General features: G+C 60.4%; 1 non-coding gene across 1 annotated transcript; it reads left to right on the top strand.

Moving 5' to 3' along the window:
- The first annotated feature begins 9,084 nt into the window (after positions 1-9,084).
- On the top strand, positions 9,085-10,899 carry LOC142794578 (small subunit ribosomal RNA). Its single transcript, XR_012892461.1, has one exon. It is a non-coding gene; the product is annotated as a small subunit ribosomal RNA (ribosomal RNA).
- Positions 10,900-12,500: the final 1,601 nt, after the last annotated feature.

The following is a 12,500-nucleotide window of genomic DNA, read 5'->3' as shown; positions in this document are numbered from 1 at the left end:
GGCTCGAAACAAACCCTGAACCGCGCCAAGTACGAAAGGAACGGCGCGCAGTAGGGGTTTAAAACAAAGCTGGTCCCAAAACCGCGCCAAGTACGAAAGGAACAGCGCGGTCGAGACTCGGAAGAAAAAGCTTTCAAAGTGTCGTAGCACGATGCACACTGCTGTTCGTGTGGAACAAACGTGACTACCGTGCTGTACGGTGGAGTTCTGTGCGCAAAAGCGGCGGGTGTGTTTCTAAGCACCACAGCGTTGTGTCAAAAAAGAGGTGCCTGAGAGAAACGCATGCGACTGCCGTGCTTTGCGGCATAGCACCGTGCGCAAAAACGGTGCGCATGCAAGAGGTGTCAGAGCTAGCGAACTTTTGCCACGAGCAACAGGTCACTAAAAGCCTATAGATGACGGTGTTGGAGGAAAAGAAAAATATCGAGAAAGCACTGCGGTGTGCCGTGCGTAGGGACGGGCGCGCGTGCCACATGCCGCCGAAATATGGGTGTCGGAGAAAACAGAGTGCCGCGCGTAACGAGGGGCGCGCGTGTTACAGAGAGATATGCCCAAACGCATGAAAGTGTACGCAGGTGTCCTAAGGCAGTTTTTTTTTTTCCTCATTTTGATGTCGCCCCGGCTGACGTGGTTTTCGTTTTTCCGTGCCGCCCCGGCTGACGCGGTTTTCGTTTTTCCGTGCCGCCCCGGCTGACGCAGTTTTTGCGCCGCCCCGGCTGACGCGGTTTTCGCGCCGCCCCGGCTGACGCGGTTCCGACTTTGCACTTTTTGGCTCACCCCGGCTGGCGGCCCACTCACTCGATCGCCAGGTCTGTTTGCCCCGGTGGTTCCACCGCCAGGCTTAAGCGCGAACTTTTTTTGTTTGTTTTCTTTTGATTAAGCGCAAGCTTTTTTCTTTGTTTTCTTTTGATTAAGCGCGGGCTTTTTTCTTTGTTTTTTTTGCATTCGCCCCGGCAGACGCGGTTTTTGCGCCGCCCCGGCTGACGCGGTTTTTGCCGCCCCGGCTGACGCAGTTCGGACTTAGCACTTTTCGGCTGTGCCTGGCTGGCGGCCCACTCACTCGATCGCCATGTCTGTTTGCCACAGTTTGCCCGGTGGTGCCGCACCCGGGCTCGCCCCGGCTGACGCGGTTTCGTGCCGCCCCGGCAGACGCGGTTTTCGCGCCGCCCCGGCTGACGCGGTTTCGTGCCGCCCCGGCAGACGCGGTTTTTTGCCGCCCCGGCTGACGCAGTTCGGACTTGGCACTTTTTGGCTGAGCCTTGCTGGCGGCCCACTCACTCGATCGCCATGTCTGTTTGCCACAGTTTTCCCGGTGGTGCCGCACCCGGGCTCGCCCCGGCAGACGCGTTTTTTTTTTCTTTCGCCCCGGCTGACGCAGTTTTCGCGCCGCCCCGGCAGACGCGGTTTTCGCGCCGCCCCGGCAGACGCGGTTTTTTGCGCCGCCCCGGCTGACGCAGTTCGGACTTGGCACTTTTTGGCTGAGCCTGGCTGGCGGCCCACTCACTCGATCGCCATGTCTGTTTGCCACAGTTTTCCCGGTGGTGCCGCACCCGGGCTCGCCCCGGCTGACGCAGTTTTCGCGCCGCCCCGGCTGACGCGGTTTCGTGCCGCCCCGGCAGACGCGGTTTTTTGCGCCGCCCCGGCTGACGCGGTTTTTTGCCGCCCCGGCTGACGCAGTTCGGACTTGGCACTTTTCGGCTGTGCCTGGCTGGCGGCCCACTCACTCGATCGCCATGTCTGTTTGCCACAGTTTTCCCGGTGGTGCCGCACCCGGGCTCGCCCCGGCAGACGCGTTTTTTTTTTTTTCTTTCGCCCCGGCTGACGCAGTTTTCGCGCCGCCCCGGCTGACGCGGTTTCGTGCCGCCCCGGCAGACGCGGTTTTTTGCGCCGCCCCGGCTGACGCGGTTTTTGCCGCCCCGGCTGACGCAGTTCGGACTTAGCACTTTTTGGCTGAGCCTGGCTGGTGGCCCACTCACTCGATCGCCATGTCTGTTAGCCACAGTTTTCCCGGTGGTGCCGCACCCGGGCTCGCCCCGGCTGACGCAGTTTTCGCGCCGCCCCGGCTGACGCGGTTTCGTGCCGCCCCGGCAGACGCGGTTTTCGCGCCGCCCCGGCTGACGCGGTTTTTGCCGCCCCGGCTGACGCAGTTCGGACTTAGCACTTTTCGGCTGTGCCTGGCTGGCGGCCCACTCACTCGATCGCCATGTCTGTTTGCCACAGTTTTCCCGGTGGTGCCGCACCCGGGCTCGCCCCGGCTGACGCAGTTTTCGCGCCGCCCCGGCTGACGCGGTTTCGTGCCGCCCCGGCAGACGCGGTTTTCGCGCCGCCCCGGCTGACGCGGTTTCGTGCCGCCCCGGCAGACGCGGTTTTTTGCCGCCCCAGCTGACGCAGTTCGGACTTAGCACTTTTTGGCTGAGCCTTGCTGGCGGCCCACTCACTCGATCGCCATGTCTGTTTGCCACAGTTTTCCCGGTGGTGCCGCACCCGGGCTCGCCCCGGCAGACGCGTTTTTTTTTTTCTTTCGCCCCGGCTGACGCAGTTTTCGCGCCGCCCCGGCAGACGCGGTTTTCGCGCCGCCCCGGCAGACGCGGTTTTTTGCGCCGCCCCGGCTGACGCGGTTTTTTGCCGCCCCGGCTGACGCAGTTCGGACTTGGCACTTTTTGGCTGAGCCTGGCTGGCGGCCCACTCACTCGATCGCCATGTCTGTTTGCCACAGTTTTCCCGGTGGTGCCGCACCCGGGCTCGCCCCGGCTGACGCAGTTTTCGCGCCGCCCCGGCTGACGCGGTTTCGTGCCGCCCCGGCAGACGCGGTTTTTTGCGCCGCCCCGGCTGACGCGGTTTTTTGCCGCCCCGGCTGACACGGTTCGGACTTTGCACTTTTCGGCTGTGCCTGGCTGGCGGCCCACTCACTCGATCGCCATGTCTGTTTGCCACAGTTTTCCCGGTGGTGCCGCACCCGGGCTCGCCCCGGCAGACGCGTTTTTTTTTTTTTTTTCTTTCGCCCCGGCTGACGCAGTTTTCGCGCCGCCCCGGCTGACGCGGTTTCGTGCCGCCCCGGCAGACGCGGTTTTTTGCGCCGCCCCGGCTGACGTGGTTTTTGCCGCCCCGGCTGACGCAGTTCGGACTTTGCACTTTTTGGCTGAGCCTGGCTGGCGGCCCACTCACTCGATCGCCATGTCTGTTTGCCACAGTTTTCCCGGTGGTGCCGCACCCGGGCTCGCCCCGGCAGACGCGTTTTTTTTTTTTCCTTCGCCCCGGCAGACGTGGTTCCCCCCCCCCCTCCGTCTTTCTTTTTGTTTTTTTTTTTCGCCGCGGCTGAAGTGGATTTTTCGGTGCCTCGACGCCCCGGTAGTCGCGGTTTTTCCGTTTCCGCACGGCCCCGGCTGACGCTGCTCGGTCACAGTCGCCTTTTGTGGTGATTGCAGACTTCTTGAGCGCGGGTGTTTTTTTTTTTGTTGTTGTTGTTGTTTTATTACGCATTCGCTCCAGCAGACGCTGTTTAGACTTTTTGTTTCCTCTTTTATCCTGCGACGAGGTGACGAGGTTTATTCGGTGCCCCGCCGCCCCGGCTGAAGTGATTTTTCCTGTCCCGTGCCGCCCCGGCTGACGCGGTTGGGACTTCGCGTTTGTTCGGCCGCCACGGGTTTTGGCGCACTCGCTCGGTTGCTTGTTGTTGCCACTTGTTGCGAACCCAGGTTTCTTGAGCGAGCGCGGGCGTTTTTTCTTCCTTTCTTTCTTTGTTCTATGTGTTAGCGAATCGGCCTTTAATATCACACGAGGACTCACAACCAACAATTTTCAGTTTGAAGTGTAAAAAATCTGCAGGTGTTGACGTAACTGACTTGCCCCGTACCCTTGAGTACATCCATGAAGTTCTCGTAGTACTACTAAATCGCATTATTCCAAGTGGAGAAATTCCCATAAACTTGCAAACCTCTACACGAAAATCGGTGCGCGTGATAAAGTTGAAAATTATCGTCCGATATCAAATGTGCCTTCTATAACACAAATTCTAGGAAAAAAAAAAAAAAAAACACTTGTTCGCCGTTTTCTGCGCCGTGACTGGCAGCACTCCGGCGAAGCGAAACGGGGTCGATTCGAGCACGATATCGGCGTCTTTCGACGTGCTCGCCGGCGACCGTCGCACGAGTACGTCGCACGAGCGCGTCTGCCGGGGCGCCGTTTGCGAAGCCGACGCAAAAGTGGGAACCGCCGCTCGGATGATCGCCGCTTTCGGCAGAGTGAGTGTTGGCACTCCGGGGAAGCGAAACAGCGTGAATGCGCCCACGAAATCGGCGTATTTTGAAGTGCCCGCCGGCGACCGTCGCACGAGTACGGTAAACCGCGTCAGCCGGGGCGTAGTTCGGGACGCCGACGAAAAAGTGGGAAGCGCAACTCGGATCTTCGCCGTTTTTGCAGGAGTGAGTGGCGGCCCTCCTGCGAGACCAAGAAGCATCGATTCGTGCACGAATTCGGCGCCTTTCGACGTGATCGCCGGCGACCGTCGCTCGAGTAGGGCAAACCGCGTCTGCCGGGGCGGGCTTCGGGACGCCGATGCGAAAGTGGGAAACGCTGCTCGGATGTTCGCCGTTTTTGGCCGAGTGAGTGCTGGCACTCGGGCGAAGCCAAACGGGGCCGATTACGGCACGATATCGGCGTCTTTCGACGTGCCCGCCGGCGACCGTCGCACGAGTACGGTAAACCGCGTCAGCCCGGGCGGAGTTCGGGACGCCGATGCGAAAGTGGAGAACGCCGCTCGGATCTTCGCCGTTTTTGGAGGAGTGAGTGGCGGCACTCCGGAGAAGCCAAGGAGCGCCAATTAGCGCACGATATCGGCGTCTTTCGACGCGCTCGCCGGCGACCGTCGCACGAGTAGGGCAAACCGCGTCTGCCGGGGCGGGGTTTACGACGCCGACGCAAAAGTGGGAACCGCCGCTCGGATGTTGGCCGTTTTTGGCAGAGTGAGTGCTGGCACTCCGGCGACGCGAAAGAGCGCGAATGCGCCCACGAAAGTGGCGTATTTGGACGTGCGTGACGGCGACCGCTGCAGGAGTACGAAAAACCACGTCAGCCGGGGCGAGCGACACACGGCGGTCTGGGTGCTTATCGCTGCTATTATAGGGGCACCCCGGCAGACGCAGAAAAAAAAAAAAAATTTTCGACCTTCTTTTTTGCTGGTCGAGCTCGGGTAACCCAGGTCGCAATGGGAGCCGCGCACGAAAGCGGCGTCGCGAGACGCGTTCGCGGTCGCTAGTCGCACGAGCTCGGCAACCGCGTCAGCCGGCGCGGAGTTCGGGATGCCGACGGCTAAGTGGGTACCGCTGCTCGGATGTTCGCCGTTTTTGGCCGAGTGAGTGCTGGCACTCCGGTGAAGCCAAGGAGCGCCAATTCGTGCACGATATCGGCGTCTTTCGACGTGCCCGCCGGCCACCGCCGCACGAGTACGGCAAACCGCGTCTGCCGGGGCGGGGTTCGCGACGCGTACGCAATAGTGGGAACCGTCGCTCGGATGTTCGTCGTCTTTGGCCGAGCGAGTGCTGGCACTCCGGCGAAGCGAAACGGGGCCGATTCGGGCACGATATCGGCGTATTTCGACGTGCTCGCCGGCGACCGTCGCACGAGTACGGCAAAGCGCGTCTGCCGGGGCGAGGTTTGCGACGCCGACGAAAAAGTGGGAAGCGCCGCTCGGATCTTCGCCGTTTTTGCAGGAGTGAGTGGCGGCCCTCCTGCGAGACCAAGAAGCATCGACTCGCGCACGATATCGGTGTCTTTCGACGTGCCCGCCGGCCACCGCCGCACGAGTACGGCAAACCGCGTATGCCGGGGCGGGGTTGGCGACGCCGACGCAAAAGTGGGAACCGCCACTAGGATGTTCGCCGTTTTTGGCAGAGTGAGTGCTGGCACTCCGGCGAAGCGAAAGAGCGCGAATGCGCCCACGAAAGTGGCGTGTTTGGACGTGCTTGACGACGACCACCGCAGGAAAACGAAAAACCACGTCAGCCGGGGCGAGCGACCCATGGCGGTCTGGGTGCTTATCGCTGCTATTATAGGGGCACCCCGGCAGACGCAAAAAAAAAAAAAAAAAATTTTTTTCGACATTCTTTTTTGCTCGTCGACCTCGGGTGACCCAGGTCGCAGTGGGAGCCGCGCACGAAAGCGGCGTCGCGAGACGGCTTCGCGGTCGCTAGTCGCACGAGCTCGGCAACCGCGTCTGCCGGGGCGGAGTTCGGGACGCCGACGGCTAAGTGGGAACCGCCGCTCGGATGTTCGCCGTTTGTGGCCGAGTGAGTGCTGGCACTCCGGCGAAGCCAAACGGGGCCGATTCCGGCACGATATCGGCGTCTTTCTACGTGCTCGCCGGCGACCGTCGCACGAGTACGGCAAAGTGCGTCTGCCGGGGCGGGGTTTGCGACGCGTACGCAATAGTGAGAACCGTCGCTCGGATGTTCGTCGTCTTTCGCCGAGCCAGTGCTGGCAATCCGGCGAAGCCGAACGGAGCCGATTCGGGCACGATATCGGCGTCTTTCCACGTGCTCGCCGGCGACCGTCGCACGAGTACGGTAAACCGCGTCAGCCGGGGCGGAGTTCGGGACGCCGATGCGAAAGTGGGAAGCGCCGCTCGGATCTTCGCCGTTTTTGGAGGAGTCAGTGGCGGCACTCCGGTGAAGCCAAGGTGCGCCAATTCGCGCACGATATCGGCGTCTTTCGACGTGCCCGCCGGCCACCGTCGCACGAGTACGGCAAACCTCGTCTGCCGGGGCGGGGTTTGCGACGCCGACGCAAAAGTGGGAACCGCCGCTCGGATGTTCGCCGTTTTTGGCAGAGTGAGTGCTGGCACTCCGGCGAAGCGAAAGAGCGCGAATGCGCCCACGAAAGTGGCGTGTTTGGACGTGCTTGACGACGACCACCGCAGGAAAACGAAAAACCACGTCAGCCGGGGCGAGCGACCCATGGCGGTCTGGGTGCTTATCGCTGCTATTATAGGGGCACCCCGGCAGACGCAAAAAAAAAAAAAAATTTTTTTCGACATTCTTTTTTGCTCGTCGACCTCGGGTGACCCAGGTCGCAGTGGGAGCCGCGCACGAAAGCGGCGTCGCGAGACGGCTTCGCGGTCGCTAGTCGCACGAGCTCGGCAACCGCGTCTGCCGGGGCGGAGTTCGGGACGCCGACGGCTAAGTGGGAACCGCCGCTCGGATGTTCGCCGTTTGTGGCCGAGTGAGTGCTGGCACTCCGGCGAAGCCAAACGGGGCCGATTCCGGCACGATATCGGCGTCTTTCTACGTGCTCGCCGGCGACCGTCGCACGAGTACGGCAAAGTGCGTCTGCCGGGGCGGGGTTTGCGACGCGTACGCAATAGTGAGAACCGTCGCTCGGATGTTCGTCGTCTTTCGCCGAGCCAGTGCTGGCACTCCGGCGAAGCCGAACGGAGCCGATTCGGGCACGATATCGGCGTCTTTCCACGTGCTCGCCGGCGACCGTCGCACGAGTACGGTAAACCGCGTCAGCCGGGGCGGAGTTCGGGACGCCGATGCGAAAGTGGGAAGCGCCGCTCGGATCTTCGCCGTTTTTGGAGGAGTCAGTGGCGGCACTCCGGTGAAGCCAAGGTGCGCCAATTCGCGCACGATATCGGCGTCTTTCGACGTGCCCGCCGGCCACCGTCGCACGAGTACGGCAAACCTCGTCTGCCGGGGCGGGGTTTGCGACGCCGACGCAAAAGTGGGAACCGCCGCTCGGATGTTCGCCGTTTTTGGCAGAGTGAGTGCTGGCACTCCGGCGAAGCGAAAGAGCGTGAATGCGCCCACGAAAGTAGCGTATTTGGACGTGCTTGACGGCGACCGCCGCAGGAGTACGAAAAACCACGTCAGCCGGGGCGAGCGACCCACGGCGGTCTGGGTGCTTATCGCTGCTATTATAGGGGCACCCCGGCAGACGCAGAAAGAAAAAAAAAATGGGGACATGGCGTGCGTCACCGTGCGGCTTCGCAGCGTTGCCGAAGTCGCCGAGCCCTTCGACTGAGCCGAACGGCGGACAGGGAACGTTGGTCGGCCGTTCTAACCTGTCGGTGCCACGCCGAGACGTCGTTAAGGAAAACCGCGTCGTGGGCCTCTACGACGCCGTCGAGTCGTTGTACGTTTGGTGTCCAGCGTGTCGGCGGCGAGTAGCGGACACGTCGTTCACGACTTCGGTCTTTCGCAGTCGACGCGAACTTGCGGAGAGTCGTGGTGCCTCACGTTTTCGGCAGAAACCGCGGCGGAATTTTCCCGTGCGTGCGCGCACGACCTCGGTGCTGTGCCGTCAGCGTAGTGTTGCACAAACTCGTGGCCTACCCAAGGTGCGGTACGTTTGCGGCCGTATCCTCGGTGGGAATTTCGTGAGTAGGGTCGCAAATTCTACGACCTCGGCGGGTTTGAGAGCGACGTAGACTTGTGGCACGCTCAACATGCCACACGTTTCGGGGCACACCCGCGGTGAAATTTTCTCGAGTACGCTCGTATTAGGGCCCAAGGAGGTCTGGGTACTTATCGCTGCTATTATGTGGGGGTTCTCGTGAGCGGCGTACGCGAAAGCGACCGGGTGTCTGATATGCGGCGGGCTTCGGCCTCGTCAAGCGTGTCCTCGGGTCTGCTCCAGGGGAATCCACGGCAGTCGTCTGCAGCCTCATCCGCTTGATGCGTTAGGGGCTGGTTGTCGGACGGTGCCGTTTTACCACGATATCGAGGTGTGTTCCGTGTCGTCCTCGGGCGATTCAGATGCGAAAGCGCCGAAGACGCGGGCGTGACCCGTCGTCTGGCGGCTTTGCAGTCTCGGCTCCGTTGCTAGTTCCGGCCGGTCCACCGACAGTGCAGCGGGCTTGGGCAACCCGCACGGCGCGACCGAGTCGATGCAACGAAAAAGAGCGAGCATGAACGTGCTTCTTGCCGCACGGCTCCCACTCGTCTTTCGGGAAGGTTGTGCCGTAGCGAGCTCGAACGCCGTCATCTCGGAGTGCAAAATAAGCGTGTTGGGGCGCCTGAAGGTGGCCTCCGCCGCACACAGACTGCGTCCGGCCCGCCGAGGGCGAGGACGGACGCGCAGTCGAACGATTACCTGGTTGATCCTGCCAGTAATCATATGCTTGTCTCAAAGATTAAGCCATGCATGTCTAAGTACATGCCGAAATAAGGCGAAACCGCGAATGGCTCATTAAATCAGTTATGGTTCCTTAGATCGTTTCTTCCTACTTGGATAACTGTGGCAATTCTAGAGCTAATACATGCAGTGAGCCTGGAGCCCTTTGGGTAACGGGTGCTTTTATTAGACCAAGATCGATCGGGTTTCGGCCCGTATTGTGTGGTGACTCTGGATAACTTTGTGCTGATCGCATGGCCACGAGCCGGCGACGTTTCTTTCAAGTGTCTGCCTTATCAACTTTCGATGGTAGGTTACTTGCTTACCATGGTTGTTACGGGTAACGGAGAATCAGGGTTCGATTCCGGAGAGGGAGCCTGAGAAACGGCTACCACATCCAAGGAAGGCAGCAGGCGCGCAAATTACCCACTCCCGGCACGGGGAGGTAGTGACGAAAAATAACAATACGGGACTCTTTTGAGGCCCCGTAATTGAAATGAGTACACTCTAAATCCTTTAACGAGGATCAATTGGAGGGCAAGTCTGGTGCCAGCAGCCGCGGTAATTCCAGCTCCAATAGCGTATACTAAAGCTGCTGCGGTTAAAAAGCTCGTAGTTGGATCTCAGTTCCAGACGAGTAGTGCATCTACCCGATGCGACGGCTCGGACTGAACATCATGCCGGTTCTTTCTTGGTGCACTTCATTGTGTGCCTCGAGATGGCCGGTGCTTTTACTTTGAAAAAATTAGAGTGCTCAACGCAGGCGAGTCGCCTGAATAAACTTGCATGGAATAATAGAACAAGACCTCGTTTCTGTTCTGTTGGTTTTTGGAATACGAGGTAATGATTAAGAGGGACGGACGGGGGCATTCGTATTGCGGCGCTAGAGGTGAAATTCTTGGACCGTCGCAAGACGAACTACTGCGAAAGCATTTGCCAAGAATGTTTTCATTGATCAAGAACGAAAGTCAGAGGTTCGAAGGCGATCAGATACCGCCCTAGTTCTGACCATAAACGATGCCAACCAGCGATCCGCCTGAGTTACTCAAATGACTCGGCGGGCAGCTTCCGGGAAACCAAAGTATTTGGGTTCCGGGGGAAGTATGGTTGCAAAGCTGAAACTTAAAGGAATTGACGGAAGGGCACCACCAGGAGTGGAGCCTGCGGCTTAATTTGACTCAACACGGGAAAACTTACCCGGCCCGGACACTGGGAGGATTGACAGATTGAGAGCTCTTTCTTGATTCGGTGGATGGTGGTGCATGGCCGTTCTTAGTTGGTGGAGCGATTTGTCTGGTTAATTCCGATAACGAACGAGACTCTAGCCTATTAAATAGGTGCGGGGTTCCCAGCACCTTACAACCTTCTTAGAGGGACAAGCGGCTCCTAGCCGCACGAAACAGAGCAATAACAGGTCTGTGATGCCCTTAGATGTCCGGGGCCGCACGCGCGCTACACTGAAGGAAGCAGCGTGTCTTTATCCCTGTCTGAAAAGACTGGGTAACCCGTGGAACTTCTTTCGTGATTGGGATAGGGGCTTGCAATTGTTCCCCTTGAACGAGGAATTCCCAGTAAGCGCGAGTCATAAGCTCGCGTTGATTACGTCCCTGCCCTTTGTACACACCGCCCGTCGCTACTACCGATTGAATGATTTAGTGAGGTCTTCGGACCGATGTCCGGCGCGGCCTTTCGGTTGCGCCGGTCTGTTGGAAAGATGACCAAACTTGATCATTTAGAGGAAGTAAAAGTCGTAACAAGGTTTCCGTAGGTGAACCTGCGGAAGGATCATTAACGGATTGTGAAGGGTGAGCGCCTCAGCTGCGTCTGCGCCCGACACTTTCTGCCGCTGACCCCGTTTGGACGCGGGGTCGGCTTTTCCCCACGGGGCTGCCTGAATGTGGAGCGGCACCCCGTGACAAATTGTTGCGCCCAGCGGACGCCAACACCGCGACCTTGGACGGTCGGCCAGGTGGCGGACGCGGGTACAAACGGCGCAACGCACTCATAGGTCGGCTTTCGACCCGCCACTGCACCGTGGCTCGAAGCGCTCGAAATGCGCGACCCGACCGCTGCGGGACCGCCTAGTACTGTAAACAGGAGCGGCGGAGCGCGAACGGCGAGTCGTGGTTACGTCGGTAGAAGGCGAGGCTGCGCGTTCCCGAAACGCCAGCCGAGTGCCCTCCCGACCGTTCGAGCGTGCAAGAACGAGACCCGACAATCGCGCGGCGACTGCCAAGTACGAGAGGAACGGCACAAGCGTCGGCGGTCGGTCAAGGAACTGGCGATGTGACGGGTCCGCTGTGCACCAGTGCATACCGTCCCGCCGTCCGCGGCAAGCGCCTCCGCGTCCTCGGGTGACGGAGGCTGCCGGTCGGTTCTTGCAGGCGAGGGATCTCGCTGGCACCGGTTCGCGTTGACGCGCGGCCGGTCATGGCACGGCGATGCGACGGCCGAGGTGCGCAGTACTCGATGGAGGAACCGCACGCTCCGATGACCGTCCCGCCCTCCGCGGCGTATGCGTACCGACCGTAATGGTTGCAGCAGCGCCGGCCGGCTTTTGAATTCGCCACACGAAACACGGTGCGAGATCGCGGTTAGGGGAGCGTCGACGTTGCCAGGCGTTTTGCTTGCTGCCGAGGGAAAGGCGGCACGGCCACGTCGCGCTCGTCGCGATTAGCGGGTCTGCGCGCTTTGGGAAGGTGCCGCAACGACTTGCCGAAAGAGGAAGCACGGAAGAACGAGGGACTTGGACGTCCCGACAATTGAACGCACTTGCGGCCAGGCCCTTGCTGGCTTCGTTCTTCCGCCTCGAGTAGGCTCGTACGCGGCTCCGGCGCCGAAAGTGGTCCTTGGCACCGACTTCGGTGGACGTGGGAAGTGCCGCGCAAGTACGGCGCGCCTGGCTCCACCTGTTGGCTAAAGTAGGCAGCCGGATCGGCATTTTGGTGTGCGGTGGCAAACCGTGGATGCGAAAAAAGCTTGTGCGATTTCGTGGAACAAAAAGCGGGGGTCCCCCTTTTTATGCGGAGGAGACCGACCCGCCCGCCGTGGTGAACCGCGACGCCACGGTAAAAACGGGAGAGGCTTGTCGATGGGACCGTGCATCCCGCGCTCCACGGAGGCCGGGAGGCGGCCGCCCGAGGAAATGTGTAGCCGTCGAGGCCCGCATCTGCGTGCACTCTTATCCAAATGGGTGTACCGCAGGCATTTTCTGGTTAGGCGGGCCAATGAGAGCGAGCACACAACGATACCTACGGGTCCGGCTTGGAGAACCGGCTTCGACGCCTCCCGAGTATTTATAGAGGGGTGGACCACGAAAGCACTCGCAAGTAGCGGAAGCGAAACGCCGTCCGAAACACACCGTTTGCTCGATTTGCGGCAGCCGAAAAAGG

The sequence above is a fragment of the Rhipicephalus microplus genome, unplaced genomic scaffold (assembly GCF_043290135.1).
Source record: "Rhipicephalus microplus isolate Deutch F79 unplaced genomic scaffold, USDA_Rmic scaffold_460, whole genome shotgun sequence".
Lineage (NCBI taxonomy): Eukaryota > Metazoa > Arthropoda > Arachnida > Ixodida > Ixodidae > Rhipicephalus > Rhipicephalus microplus.
Note: the sequence above shows the minus strand (reverse complement) of the source record. Positions and strands in the feature narration are given on the sequence as shown.